Source organism: Podarcis vaucheri (genome assembly GCF_965113315.1).
Source record: "Podarcis vaucheri genome assembly, chromosome: 3".
Taxonomy (NCBI): domain Eukaryota; kingdom Metazoa; phylum Chordata; class Lepidosauria; order Squamata; family Lacertidae; genus Podarcis; species Podarcis vaucheri.
The window spans coordinates 79,139,171-79,155,015 of record NC_138761.1 but is presented as its reverse complement, the minus strand read 5'-3'; the positions used below and the strand labels follow the sequence as shown (position 1 = coordinate 79,155,015).

General features: G+C 40.4%; 1 protein-coding gene across 1 annotated transcript in view; it reads left to right on the top strand.

Annotated features, from left to right (window-relative positions):
- Positions 1–15,845, top strand: part of LOC309528992 (uncharacterized protein) — a 299,370-nt gene that overhangs the window by 31,198 nt on the left and 252,327 nt on the right. Inside the window, exon 3 of the mRNA XM_082216707.1 lies at positions 9,348–9,524. The gene's annotated coding sequence lies outside the window, so the exon portion shown is untranslated. The remainder of the gene's footprint in view (positions 1–9,347; positions 9,525–15,845) is intronic.

The window sequence follows — 15,845 nt, the reverse complement described above, 5'->3', positions numbered from 1 at the left end:
AACTACTACTATTTTAATTTAATTGTAGATTTCTAAAGATTCTACTAATGAGTATGTGAAACCTCTGCAGATATCTGACAAAAACTGTTGAAATCAACTATGCATTATTATGAACTTGGCTATCTATTAAAATTCAAAAAAAACTCAACGTGGAAGGGCAGTGCAAGTTAATCAAGTGCACAGCTAACACCAAAAAATACTTTTCAAACCTTGAAAAATAATTTATGGAGATCAAAGGTTTGTGTTGTTAGTCAACTAAACAAGAGGTGATCTGACAGTTGCAAAACCTTCTATTTCCCAGCAACAATTTTTGGTTTTTGGTTTTGGTTTTGGAAGCAGTGATAATTCTGGCATGGTTCAGAATGAATTAGGAGTATTCTAAACAATGATTTTAAAAAGCCTAGTATGATTTTGATTAGTAGTCTGTTTTATTCCAAGGACACAAGTCAAGGTCAATGTTGCCCCAATAAAAGGGATGTACTACAGCTTGCAGCTATAAATCACAGCTTTGCCTGAGAACTTGAGAGAATCATTGACAATGGCACGCTGACATTTAGGTTGTCTTTTCTTCATTTGCACTAATATATGCATGCAGGAGAAACTATAATCTATGAGTGAAATTTGCCTAAATAGAGTTTGAATTATAATAGTGACAGAGCTTATCTTAAAACTCCTTGTTTAGAGTTAGAATTGTATTGATTAAAGCATATCTTAATCGTATAACTAAGTCTAACATAACTCTTAGAGGAAAATGCATCTGTCACTTAAATCTCCACAGTGGAATCATACAGTGAAACAATGTTTTAAAACAGTAAATTCTGCATATAAATATTTGTTACACTTCACTGGAGCAAATTTGTGTGACACCGTCTCCTCTGCCTGGCAGGCATGCCCCATGGGTTTCAGTCAGTGGTTGGTTTCTGACATCAATGCTGGGGAATGGACTTAGTGTGCCATAGAATGACACCAATTTGGACATCTTTTAAAAAGAGATTAGACAAATACATAGAGAATAAAGATACCAGTGGATGTTAAATATGATGACTACATTATGCCGCTACTATTAGATACAATCTGCCTCTGAATATCAGTTGCTGAGGATCATGAGTAGGCATGTGGCTGGCCACTGTGAAAACAGATGCGCCTTTGGCAGGGGCAGACTTTGGTCTTTCAAATTTCAGTGGCGCCCTGTGTGCGGCTAAAATTTGTACCCTTTCCTGCTTCTCCTCTTTCATTCTGCTCAATTCACTGCGTAATTATTTTGGCGCCACCTACAATAAGCTTGGGATGTGGGTGGCGCTGTGGGTTAAACCACAGAGCCTAGGCCTTGCCAATCAGAAGCTCAGCAGTTTGAATCCCCGCGACGGGGTGAGCTCCCGTTGCTCAGTCCCTGCTCCTGCCAACCTAGCAGTTCAAAAGCATGTCAAGTGCAAGTAGATAAATAGGTACCGCTCCGGCGGGAAGGTAAACGGCGTTTCCGTGCGCTGCTCTGGTTCGCCAGAAGCGGCTTAGTCATTCTGGCCACATGACCTGGAAGCTTTACGCCGGCTCCCTCGGCCAATAAAGCGAGATGAGCACCGCAACCCCAGAGTCGGCCACGACTGGAACTAATGGTCAGTGGTCGCTTTACCTACAGTAAGCTTGGCGCCCACTGTGACAGAACTAGTTAGGTAAAGGTAAAGGTACCCCTGCCCGAGCGGGCCAGTCTTGACAGACTCTGGGGTTTGTGCGCCCATCTCACATCTATAGGCCGGGGGCCAGCGCTGTCCGAGACACTTCCGGGTCACGTGGCCAGCGTGACAAAGCTGCATCTGGCGAGCCAGCGCAGCACACGGAACGCCGTTTACCTTCCCGCTGGTAAGCGGTACCTATTTATCTACTTGCACCCGGGGGTGCTTTCGAACTGCTAGGTTGGCAGGCGCTGGGACCGAACAACGGGAGCGCACCCCGCCGCGGGGATTCGAACCGCCGACCTTTCGATCGGCAAGCCCTAGGCGCTGAGGCTTTTACCCACAGCGCCACCCGCGTCCCTTTTGACAGAACTAGTTGCGCTACACTAAATCTGTCTCTGTCTTTGGTCTCATTTGGCAGGGATTGTTTTGCATTCTTGTTTCTTCTTTGCAGCCCTTTCTTTCTCTGGCCATGAAAAAGTATAGCACATCATATTATGTGACGCTGAAGCTTTCTCCTCCTTAGTTGAAGGCCTATTGATCCTGCTATTATGTAACATGCAAATATCAATAGCAGATTAAGACAGATTATCATTAAGTATGTGACAGAGTTGCTATTAAAACTTGTTTATACTAATATATCAATTGGTGATTATGGTTTGCAATTCACACATCCCTGGTTACACCTACCAAAACAAAGAGGCTGGCACCTTCCATTTGGCTGCTGGGCTGCATTCTTATCAAGGAGAAAGATTATGCTGATATGTGGAAATATTTCAATAGCCACAGGTTTTTGTGTGTGTGCCTTTGATTCCCTTAATCATGGACACAAAGCTGAACCAGAACCCAGCACTCAGCTGGAGGCTATCTGGAGCTTTCATTAGCTTTTTTACCCTTCATAATAAGAAATTCTATATTGCTGAGCGTAAGAAACAAATGACCTTGAATTATCCTGAAATGTTGTTAATGCTTGTTCATATAACAAACAAGAATTACAGGAAACATTATGGTTGTTGCTATTCCTATGTTCTCATCAGGTATCTTTGTAAATGAAGGTCAAAATGGGGAAAGACGACAATGAAAGAACTAGTGAATGTAAAATCAAGTTATTTTCCAAATACTTTTATGCATGCCTGAAAAATATTTTATATAACTTGCCCCTTTCCATCAGCATGATCTTCACTGACACAAAGATGAAGTACGTTAACAAGGTAACACAGGTGATAATCTGGCATCTGAAATCATTCACACAAACAGAAAGCTTAAAAGCACATAAGTATTTGTTTGAGCTATTGTTGTCATCACAGCAAGTGTAAAGTCAGACGTAGTTTTTCACATTTAATAGTATAAGGTCTCCCTGCTGAACACATGTACCAGATGCTGGCTTTCCTCAAGGTTAAATGTGATTATAGCATATACACACACAAATTGCAGGCAGAGATTAAATCACAAAATAATGAGATCCTCTCGGAAGGTAGCATACTACTGTGATTATCCTACCTTTGCCTCTAAGATATGCTTCTGTTTTAAATTCTTTCTGCAGAATATTCACTGCGAAAGGGAGTTTTATTGGGCTGCACTTGAAAGTTGATTGACTTTTTAAATAAACTGTAGGACAGTCCGACAGTTTCCCCCTATTATTATTTATCTGCACCTAATTTTAATCTTGATATACATATTCACGTACTTAATTGACTTGGGACAGTGGTTCAGTTAAAATTAGGGCACTACAATAGGTTAAGTGCTCCCTGCTGTATGGCTGAATTTTCTTATAAGAAGACATCTGATAACAGTTTGAAAGGGTATTCCTATAAAACAGGAGGAATAAGCATCTAAGGCCGACTTTCAGATAAGTGACATCAGAACTCATTGGAAGGCTCAATCTAAACCGTGTCTGGGGGAAGTGGAGAGAGAGAAGGCTGAGCTCAGTAGTGAAGGTAAGAAATGATTGGGGTGGAGGGTAAGGATCATTACACTGCTGATCAGTGGATTTGCTAGAATGAATTCTGATAAGAGCACATATCAACACTTTGCAGCAGTTAAGAGCTGCTTGTCAAATGAAGTTACTTCTTGCCTCATGTTATCCTTGCACACAAAAATGGCCATAGTCACAGTTCTGGGATATGATGTCTGCATTTGTACATACTTCTGGTCCATGGTTTAGCATTACCGGGGTGAGCCACAGACAGCCCTAGTCCCACATACTTCTCTCTCCTCTGGTGCACTGGTGAGAAGGAGTTTGGAAGAGTTTGCTTCCAGTTTAGACCAGCTGCAGGCCGGCATGACATCAGAACTCAGACAAACTGCAATTAGTCTCACCTTTGTATTAAGTTATTTAGCAAATATATATCTCACCTTTTAGAAAGCATTGCTCAATCACAACAAGTTAAACAAGCCTTCAACAATAATGTATTTTAAAACTCCAGTAAAACACAGAAGGTCAGCACAAAATATGCATAGATAAAATAATAAAAACCGCCAACAGATAATACAAGTGGCCAAACTAAGTTTACGAAGACATAGCTATGCCCAACTGTAAAAACAGGATGGGGAAATAAGTTTTCTACAGTGTGGTCCCACTAAGAGTGGTTAGTAGCAGAAAGAAGCCAAGGTCAAATCATGGTTTAAGAAACTGACTTGTTTTCTTAAAACTCAACCATCTATGTCTATTCAGTGATTTCTATCTCCAAATTTTAATTTAATGTACAGTGGTAGCTTGGGTTACATACGCTTCAGGTTACATACGCTTCAGGTTACAGACTCCGCTAACCCAGAAATAGTGCTTCAGGTTAAGCACTTTGCTTCAGGATGAGAACAGAAATTGTGCTCTGGCGGCGTGGCGGCAGCAGGAGGCCCCATTAGCTAAAGTGGTGCTTCAGGTTAAGAACAGTTTCAGGTTAAGAATGGACCTCCGGAACGAATTAAGTACTTAACCCAAGGTACCACTGTATGTAAATTCATTCTGCAGATAAAATGAATATCTGCATACTTACTCTCCTTTGGCTATAACACTGTAGATGCTGTATTAATCGCCCTCAGCCCAAGTCTCCATCTCAACTCATGCTTCTATCCTTGTAGGGAGCAAGCTTTGTCATTTAATCCAGTCTCCCCTTACTCTTTAGTCCCAGTGCATCATGGATTTGTAGTTATAATTATTTCACGAAACGCTTGGGTATAAAGAAATGTCTATACTATATGTTTATAATTTGACAGTTGGTATAATACCTGTATCTGGAGACCCAGAATTTTACTGGTGCACATCTGTTGGTTACTCTGTGAGTCTTGGAGAAAACATAGTAACCAATTAATGTATGCAAAACCCTTTGAAGATGTAAAGCCCTGTTAAAGAGCTAAGGGAGATGGCCAACTAAGCAACATGCATTTTATTAACTTATATTGCTAAATATTTTTAGTAGTCTCTTGAAATTTACGCTGCTGAATTTATATGAGAGGACAAACAACTAATAGGGTTATGGATGGAAGGGAAAAGGAAGATGTCACGAGTTTACTATCTGAAAGCTGTTATAAGCCTTTTAGTTAGGTCACATTTTGGAGCAAAGTTGCTTGACAGGCAAATTGTTTATGAATATAATTAATGTAATTCCGTTTTTAATAACCAGTTTGCTGTCAAGAGAGTTTATATATGGATAAAATGTATGTGCTATAAAACTTTAATTTAACCAGGTGAGTACTTAAAAATATTTCCTCGAAGTCTCAGTTGCTTTTTTTTTTTAAAAAAAATAAACCTTTTCAGTCTTCTTTTAGACAAAAATGCCCACCTTTGCTACTTGAAATCATGGTTGCCTTTATTTCTCCAAGAGATTACGGATGGGACTGTCTCCAGGTATTATTATGCCTTGTTTGACTACAGAAATCAGCGTTCAGTGTTCTGAAGCTCACTCAAGCATTTTCCCAGGCACCCCCATACATTCCTGGAGCAAGAACTGGATTTGTTAACACAGGCTTCCTCAACCTCGGCCCACCAGATGTTTTGAGACTACAATTCTCATCATCCCTGACTGCTGGTCCCGCTAGCTAGGGATCATGGGAGTTGTAGGCCGTAAACATCTGGAGGGCCGAGGTTGAGGAAGCCTGTGTTAACAAAATGCATCGATTCCCCCCCCCCCCGTCCATGACTGTATCTGTTGGTACTTTGTTTTTTTAAGGTGCCAGCACCTGGCTGATGTCAACAGGCCAGGGCATTCCAAAGTCTGCGGCACTAAAAGATCTTACAAACATGGAACAAGTTTTACGTGGTACCTTTAACAGTGTCTTAATTCCTATTAATGTCTTAATTCCTGATATAGCAAGAAGGGGGAAAAGATAGCCTGGGTTTAGGACTTACTGGAAATGGTTCCTAAGAGGTTTTTTTGGGTATTTGGGCATTGGATTGACATTGCCTTGATTTTATACCGTCTACACAAATTCTTGCTTTCCCTGTGTGCAACCTTTGCCATTTGTAAATTACCAGTTTACTGCAAAATCCACCATAAGAGTCCAGAACTCAGCTCTTCGATTTCCCACCTCTGAGGGAATGTTGTTGTTGTTGTTGTTTAGTCGTTTAGTCGTGTCTGACTCTTCGTGACCCCATGGACCAGAGCACGCCAGGCACTCCTGTCTTCCACTGCCTCCCGCAGTTTGGATTACTCTCCACTATGACCTGTCCATCTTGGGTGGCCTGCATGGCATAGTTCGTAGCTTCTCTGAGTTATTCAGGCCCCTTCACCACAGCAAGGCAGTGATCCAAGAAGGGGTCTGAGGGAATAGAGTAGTATGAAACAATGATAGTAATGCTGGGCATATTTTGAGTCTGAGGAAATCTCCTAAAAAGTGAATATGTTGAAAATAGTTGAAATTCAGGATACGGTGGTAATTAAAGTTACTTTCACGTTTGCAGAAGCTGAAAGTATTGTGTGTAACAATGTAGTTTTAGTTGGTCAGACTTGGTCAGGACTCCCTCAGACCAAGACTACTACTGATTAGAAATATTCAGAAATATGAATCTATTTATACTATGCTTATCTGGAAAATAGTGATGTATGGAAGTGAGAATAGTGATGTATGGAAGTGAGAGCTGGACCATAAAGAAGGCTGGTCGCCAAAGAATTGATGCTTTTGAATTATGGTGCTGGAGGAGACTCCTGAGAGTCCCATGGATTGCATGAAGATCAAACGTATCCATTCTTAAGGAAATCAGCCCTTAGTGCTCACTGGAAGGACAGATCCTGAAGCTGAGGCTCCAATACTTTGGCCACCTCATGAGAAGAGAAGACTCCCTGGAAAAGACCCTGATGCTGGGTAAGATGGAGGGCACAAGGAGAAGGGGATGACAGAGGATGAGATGTTTGGATAGTGTTCTCGAAGCTACCAGCATGAGTTTGACCAAACTATGGGAGGCAGTGGAAGACAGGAGTGCCTGGCGTGCTCTGGTCCGTGGGGTCATGAAGAGTCGGACACGACTAAACGACTAAACAACAACAACACTAAAGACATGCACCAGCCTCAAGAGTCTATATATATATATATATATATATATATATATATATATATATATATATATATATATATATATATAATTTTACTTCCCGGGCAGCTCTCTAAGGGGCCTCCACTCCCTCCCTGCACTCCGACTCTCAGGAGTCATTTCTGATCTGCATTTAACTTTAGGAAGCAGGTTGATCTATTCTGAGTTGCTCTGTTCTCTGCCAAGTTTTACTTGTGCTTCATGCCCACAACAGCTATGTTTCCTATCATGCAATATTATGAGGAAGAAAAAATAACAACAACCATAACTCCCCCCACCCCGCTTTTGACAGAAATTAATGAAATACGCAGGCATAGCAAAGGGATTAATCTTGCCAAATTGCAAACAAATCCATCCAGGGGCTTGAGGGCTGGGCACCTTTATTTTTCTTTTTTGAAAAAGGAAGCATCTAACTTTTGGGAAGAACTGGATAAAATTTGCAGCCTTGGTTCCCCTTTCTGAGAGCATGAACTCAACCAGATTTCAGAAGGATAGCTACTGTGGCAGCAATTACAGGTTGGAGTGTGTAAAAAGGGGAATCGCTAAACCTCCCATAATGCTTTGTGGGCAATTGGTTTCAGAATTGCAGGCATGAGAGAGGTGCCCCTGGATAACAAATCTGTCAAACTGCAGACAGATCGTTCCAGGGGCATTTGTGCTCTGCATCTTTAAAGTTGATTAGGAGAGTAGTAGAAAGTGATTCACTTTCCTCCATGTGATTCTGTTCCTGTTTATTTATCCCGCCTCCCCCAATCCACTGGGATCTGATAGCCATGGAAAAACTTCCCTCATTTTAGGGAAAGCAAGATGTGCCCATTGCAAAGCAGCGTGTTGTTAAGTTTTGCTTATTGAAAGCTCCACCCTTTCCGCAACCCCAGCTCCCACTAACTTTATAGCTAGTAAATGAGACATAGGTTTTCTCTGGCAAGATATTATATGCACTTTATGTACTTGCATTTTTAAAAAACGTACTGAGTTATGAAGTACAAGGAGGCACTCTGTGTGACTCCGCTTTGCCCCGTCGCACCTTCTCTGTCAAGGTATACATCCTCCAGATATGAGTTCTGCTCATTATTCAGAGATTGTACAGAGCATATATACACCCCTGGTACATATGTATTCTTCTGTATGTGACACACCTGCTTAAATATTTTTTGGAATTCATAAGTTGTATCAACCACTGTGTATTGTTAGCGTCTCATAGATGTTTACATACGTATGCCAAAATATGTAACGAAGTTTATTCTCTGCCAAAACAAAAGCTGCCATTGTACCACCCAAATGGGCTACAGATTGTTGTGTCCTCCACTTCTGGTACAACTTCCATTCAAAAAGTATCAGCTGTTACCTGCATGCTCACAAGATCTTTCCTTGGCAGGAGACCAGCTGGCAGCAATGCGAGGGGCAGGGCGGAGGGATAAGAAGGTGAGGCTTACTAAGGCAGGGGATCCCAAGTGCCCTGCGTGACTGGCATTGCTGATTATCCTGCAGATTCAGAAAACAACTGGGCTGAGGGTGAGAGAGCATAGAAGGAAAGCTCCCCCCCCCTTTCTATTTTCTGTCTAGAAAAATAATATTGGTGAGGCAGAATGTCTGACTGGTAAGGAACCACTTGAGAAACTGGGCCCTTGTTTCTACACCAAGGTTATATTTTACTGCCAGTAACATACAGATAAAAAAGTAATTGCTGCATAGTTAAGGACAGGCTTCCTCAACCTCGGCCCTCCAGATGTTTTTGGCCTACAACTCCCATGAGCCCTAGCTAGCAGGACCAGTGGTCAGGGATGATGGGAATTGTAGTCTCAAAAAATCTGGAGGACTGAGGTTGAGGAAGCCTGGTTAAGGATATGTTCCTTTTAGGTGGTAATTCTATACCTACTTACTTGGAAGTAAGACCCATTGAACTCAATGGACTTGTTTTCAAATTGACTTGTATCGGATTATGTTTTCATTTACCAAATTACTGGATTTTCATTTAGATGCCATGGAAAGCCATAAAAAGAAGCTATTTTATAACCTGAAAAAGTTTACATCCCTATTTCTTTCTTTTCCAGCAGAAGGGATATATATATATATATATATGCACACACACACACACACACACATATATATATAAAAATATACATTGATGGATTCTTTGTTTTATATTTCAGAGCACTGAGCATATGGCCATTTCTGCCTGTGTTCACAGCTTTGCAGCAGTGCCTGTCAACATCCACCAGAGAGCAGAGCAGCTCTAACACCCGGGTCTTTTATGCTTTGGAAATCAATGGAGACAGCTACACAGCCAGATCCTGGCCAAACAACATGGATTGCAGTTCATTTCAAAGGTCAGCGCATATTTAAACTTGCTTCATTACTTCCACCTTTATGCCTGAGATTTTCATTTTTTGAAAATCAGTTTACCTAGGTTCCTTTAGAGACAGAAAAAAAATGAAAGTGCTGAGTCCTATTTTCATTTGGAGATATCAAGCTTTTTATCAAATTATAGTGGTGGCGTTTCAGAATATTTCATATCTGATCAGAAAGAAAATCCAAAAATAATTTTCTCTTTATTCAAGAGTCTTTCAGGCACTAGGACTGTTTTATTTATTACTTGATATCCGTGCACTAGTCAATCATTTTTGAATTCAGACAAGAAAATAGAATTCTTATTTTTAACAGTGTATTAAAAAAAAATCCTAAAAATGTGTACTGTTGAAATGCTGTAGGTTTTATTTCTAGCATAAAATTAGAGACCCACTTCTCATTCTGCTGAATGTATAATGTTGGTTTTAACCACAATAGATTATAATGAAGCTGTACATTTAAGAAAAGCATCTTACATTAGTTAATTATGGGCACTACACCTCCTGTGTATTTGTACAGCAACATTTATCTTTTAGCTTTCAGGCTCTTGGCTGCCTTGTATCATTGAGAACACTTCCATGTAGCTCTATTCCGAAATATTGGTGCTTTCACGTTGTGTGCCCATGCGTGTGTGGAGCATTTTTTAATGTTAATGTTTCATCTGAATATGATTCTAAAGAATGGATCACCTCTTTTGTTTATTAGCCCAATAGAACTGTTGCTCTGCTGTATAACTCAGTAACATTTACTGGAGGAGAAATAAGGACTTTGGGGACCTAATTTCAGATCTTGCAGTCCTTTTGTTTTCTATGAATATATGAAACAAACCTAAACATAAGTCTTCAAGTAGTAATTTTCTCTTCTGTGATGTGTTCAGCGACCATTGCTTTCTTCAATAAATTAATCCCCACAGCCTTCCCCGCAGAATTCTCATCTCTCATACCTCAAGAACTGCAGAAGGAAGCCAGAAATGGCCTTCTTGATGACATACCCCTTGCAGGCAGCCCAACACATAGTGCTGCCCATCTCTTCTTACTGATACCCAGTATAGTTCCCGTGTCAGGAGAAAAAGCATTGCTTAATGTCAGCACTAAGCCTTACGACCTTAAGCAGGGATAAGTCAACAACATGTGACATGATTGTCAAAACATCTACATTTGCTGCCCATCTGCTGCTGAGCCTGGTTCAAGGTTCTTGCATGGTTCAAGTCCTGAACGACTTAGATCCAGGATACCTTAGGGACTGCCTGGACTCTTATATCCCAGATCGATCTCTGAAATCATCTGTAGGAATGTTGTTGGTTATCCCCTGACTTGGCAAGGCTCATTTGACATCAAAGTAAAACCAAGCCTACAGTCTCACTGACCCAGTTTTGTGGAATGATTTTCCAGTTTCAGCAGGAATCTTCTATATTCAGCTTTATATGTTTCCTTTGCTGCCAGGCTTATGCAAGCAATTAACACAAACATTTTTTTTGAAATACAGTGGTACCTTCAGGTTACATACGCTTCAGGTTAAGAACTTTGCTTCAGGATAAGAACAGAAATCGGGCTCCAGTGGTGTGGCGGCAGCAGGAGGCCCTATTAGCTAAAGTGGTACTTCAGGTTAAGAACAGTTTCAGGTTAAGAACGGACCTCCAGAACGAATTAAGTACTTAACCTGAGGTACCACTGTAGTTGGTAATCCGTTATTTATTTTTTTAGAAAAAAACACAACAGTGGCTTTTATTGTGTATACAGTCATACCTTGGAAATTGAACGGAATTTGTTCTGGAAGGCCGTTTGACTTCCAAAAATGTTCAAAAACCAAATTGTGGCTTCTGATTGGCTGCAGGAAACTCCTGCAGCCAATCAGAAGCTGCAGAAGCCCCGTCGGATATTCGGCTTCCAAAAATAGTTCGCAAACTGGAACAGTCACTTCTGGGTTTGCGACGTTTGGAAGCCAAAAGGTTCAGGAACTAAGCTGTTCGAAAACCAAGGTATGGCTGTATATAATTCTTGTAAAAAATGAAATTGTTGTATACAATTACTTTTATAAATAAACAAGTCACCATATGGGTGCCATTTTCAGTGGTCAATCTTGATTCATGTCCATTGCAGAGTAAAGAAAGGAAACTTTTGGCACCTTGAATTGGAGAGGCGGATGACAATAAATTAGCATGTTTTAGGGAATGCACTTTTTGTGGGGGGCAGGGCGGGAGATATACAGCAATTGACATAACCACGAATGCCAATACTTGATGTTCATTCTGGGAAGTTCATCCTAGCTTTTCCGTGAGAAAAATTGTGTTCTGGCACAATTTATTTAACTATGCATTACGGTAATGATTCAGGACACTAAGCCTGCACTATATTTGATGAATAATGGTTCCAGAGTGGCTGGGGGTTACCACTCCAGTATTTTATGTTAATAAGGAAGACCTTATAAGATGATAAAATTCCAGAAGAGCTTTCCTTAGCCCCTGTTTTATGTATGGTATCTGAGTGAAAGGACATTGATTTCTTAACCCCTGAATTTACCAAGTGCAGGATATGACTTCCTCCTAATGGGTCTATGTTTACTACAACTTCTTCAAAAAAGGAACTATAGCAGAATCCTTAAAACTTAGCAGTTTTTGACCTGTTCAACACACTGCCATTGTAGGTACTGTGTGCAAGACAATAGAAGAAATAAAACTGATGACTAAAATAGTTAATAATATCCTTATGCTTGTGGATTTCAGTTTGTTGTATGAGCAAGAGTTCCCGCTCTTAGCTTTCGTACTTGAAGTATGAAGTAGCAGCCGCTGTGGTATTTAGAGCTTAGGGTCTTTAAGCCACAAGGAGCACTGGTGCAGACTTAAAGATTCAAATGTCATTAAGCTTAATATTTTTTCAAACTTCTTGTGGGCTTGTAATAAGCTTACTCTATGTGCTATATGATAAGACAGGATGAGGCTAGAACATGTATTTGACAAAATACCAAAAAGAGCTTTGGTAAAGTTGCTATAGCTAAGAAGCCTTATGGCTAGTAGGGACTGGATTTGTATTTATTTATTTTAGGCTACAGCAAAAAAGGGCAGATGATTCACACATGATTCTTTCTTTCTCTCTCTCCACATGAGTAGCCTTGACAGTCTGTGGATTATGGTGGCCATGGGACTTATTATTTAAAGGGGAAGGGATAGCCCTCAATTTAAAGGAATCCTCTGTTTGAAAGACTGTTTGCTCCAAGCCTAGATTACAAATAATGAACAGTTAGAAGACAGAGCAGGGCCTTGAAGCTGCCCATCAACTGAGCGGCCAGCTAAGGAGGCACACAGACCAACCAGTCACCCAGTCTTCCTCACTATAGGGATATATATTATATTTCTATTTAGCTGAAAGTAATTATCATTAATTTGTACTTATAAGTACAAAGTAGCATATTTTGGGCATATGTCTTTTTGGGCAGTGCTTTAGTGTCTGCTTTGAATGCATGTGTACATGAAGAAATGTAATATGAACTGGGCAATTACAGAGACGGTCAGCAAAAAAATCTGAGTGACTTCTGAGCTGGGTGCAGGTTTCTTGACCCACTTCCAGAGAACTGAAGCCATAAAGTGCTCCATGAATGCCTGACAGGCCCCATGGAAATCAGCACTTCATTATTAATGGTACCAGTCATAAGCAAGTAGAATCAGTGGTGATCCAGATCTTCCACCACCTTCGGAGAGCGTCCATTCCACTGTTGAAGAGCTCTTACAGAAAATTCTTCCTGATGTCTAGTCAGAATCTGCTTACCTGAAGCTATTGGTTTGAGTCCTACCCTCCGAAGCAGAAGAAAACAAGCTTGTTTCATCTTCCATGTGACAGCACTTGAGATATTTGAAGATGGCTATCTTCAAATCTCAGTCTCCTCTTTTCCAGGCTAAACATCCCCAGCTTCTTCAACCGTTCCTCATAAGGCTTGGTGTCCAGGCTCTTGATCATCTTGGCCTATGCACAATAGGCTTCTGACAGTGAGGAAATTCTAATGGGGCTTTTGGATCTTTTCTACCTGAATGCACAAGCGGGATTTGTGTGTGTTTTTGAAGATTAATGAATTCAGCTCTGAGGAGAGGAATTCTTTAACTGGAAGATTATTTTCCACAACCTTAAGATGGAACTTAAGTTTTGGGGTGATAAGGAGGTTTACATTGCCTCCAACCACTAAGTAATGCTACTCAATCTCGCTTCTATTTGCCCATCATATAGTTTAACACATAAAATAAAGCTGAAGATTTGTTACTGTAAATAATGCCATTTCTCTTCATTTCTGCTGTCTTTCAAGGGACCCACGTGTTTCCTTGTGGGAATCTGATGTGTTACGCTGATTTTATCATTTCAAAAAATTAGAGGGAACATCTATTATAGTTTCTTGGTCTCAATACCCCTGGTGCATCCTAGCAGAGGCTAAGTCTAATTAAGGCTGCATAACATTGCTTGCACTCCACCTTAATAATATTACAAAGCACAGACTATATATTATTCCCAAATCACCATCCTTCCTACCGTTTTATTTAACATCCAGTCTTGAAGAAGAATTCCAGAGTACTCATAAGACTGCTTTTGAAAGTGACATTTTTGATGATCCTAATAATGATATTATCCTATTGTGACTTTCTGAAGTTTTTCCGAACATGACCTGTGTTTCTTTAGATATATTATCCAAGTAGCAGATAACACCCGCCACCCCGAATTGCATAGTTTTTATGGCCATGGGCTTGAAGGCCCAACTAGATGTGAATTTAATTATGTGGATGCAATTAATGTGTATGCTTTTTGGTATGTAAAAAAAGCAGCCATGGGGTAGTCTAAGCAGCCTTGGAGCTGTGGAAATGGAGAGAGGAAGGCTAACTTTTTCTCTGCCTGCATCAGGCTCAACAAATATGGCTGATCTGAAGCTGCTGTTTATATTTCAAGGAAGCTTCCATTGGTGCCAATGGGAGCCTTGTTTTCCTGCTTGGCAGTCACATTAGATAAATAATGGGAACTATTATATTGTGGATCTCAGAAGGATTTTTTTTTAGATGCTCAACTATAAGCTTGCTACAACAAGCTGCATTTTCTTGCCATCTTGTCTTAACTGGGTACATCAGGCTGTTGTGGTACTCTACATATATTACGCATTACATTGTTATAACTTTATACAGGCATTCAGCTAATACCACTCCACAACAGACAAAAGATTGTAAATTCTTTATTGACATTATCTTTTGGCCAATAATACAGAAACTGCAGTTCCAGTTTCACAAGTTAGCATTATTAATAAATGTTCAAAATGACATTTAATAGTAATAATTATCCATGATTTATTTTAATGTCATTTCTTGTGCATCATTGTATCTACATCTTATGGAAAAGAAAGATATCTTCAAGGCAGACTATGTTGTTTACCACATGAGCTTCAAACATGTGGTCCTTTTTCACTTCTCTCTGGAAAGTACAGATAGTACGGTCACCTGTCACAACTTGAGAGGATTGCTATTCCACAGAGAACGGACAGGGACACACAAAGCCCTGCTCCAAGATACTGCAGAATGAGTTTCTGAGGTCTTTGGAACTTTACAGTAGAAACTTTTTAGCAGACTTCATCAAAGGGATAAGGGGTTCTCTCAAGTAACCTGTTCCTGAGCTGCAGAGGGCCTTATTTGTTAGCAATAGCACCTTGAATCTGACCTGGTAGCAGACTGGAAGACAGTGCAAATCCCACAAGCAGTCTGTTAAATGCACAAGCAAAACTAGCTGCTGTGTTCTGCAGCTTTTGGGTAGCCTCACGCAGAACGCATTACAGGAATCCAATTGTAAGGTTACCAGAGCATGGTCCAGCTATCCTAATCCAGGAATTGCTGTAGCTGTATTACCAACCACAGTTCTTAATTTATGGTGTCTGAATTCAACCCCTAGTGAATTAGACCTCCCCTAGTCCACTTCGGTTCTCATGCATTGTTTCAGGAGTGTCACTGCTGTTCTCAGGATCAGATGAGATTAATAGAAAAAATAGCTGGGTGTCCTCAGCTTTTTGCCATCACTCCCCAGGCAACAATGGGTGTATTATGAACAAGGTTCAAATGATTCATTGTATAACTGGAAGATAAAGGACTTTTCTATCACTTTTGGACAAGAATTCAAATTTTTAGGTACAGTATTAGCTATCATACCGTCTTCCAACCCTTAATTTTCTTAAGCTGTGCATGCTCATTTCTTTCAGCCTTGCCTTGTACACTACATAGTTAAAACATTTAATCCCATATTTACTACTCTTCCTCTTCCTCCTCAGGACATTCTTTTTTTCTCATTAGG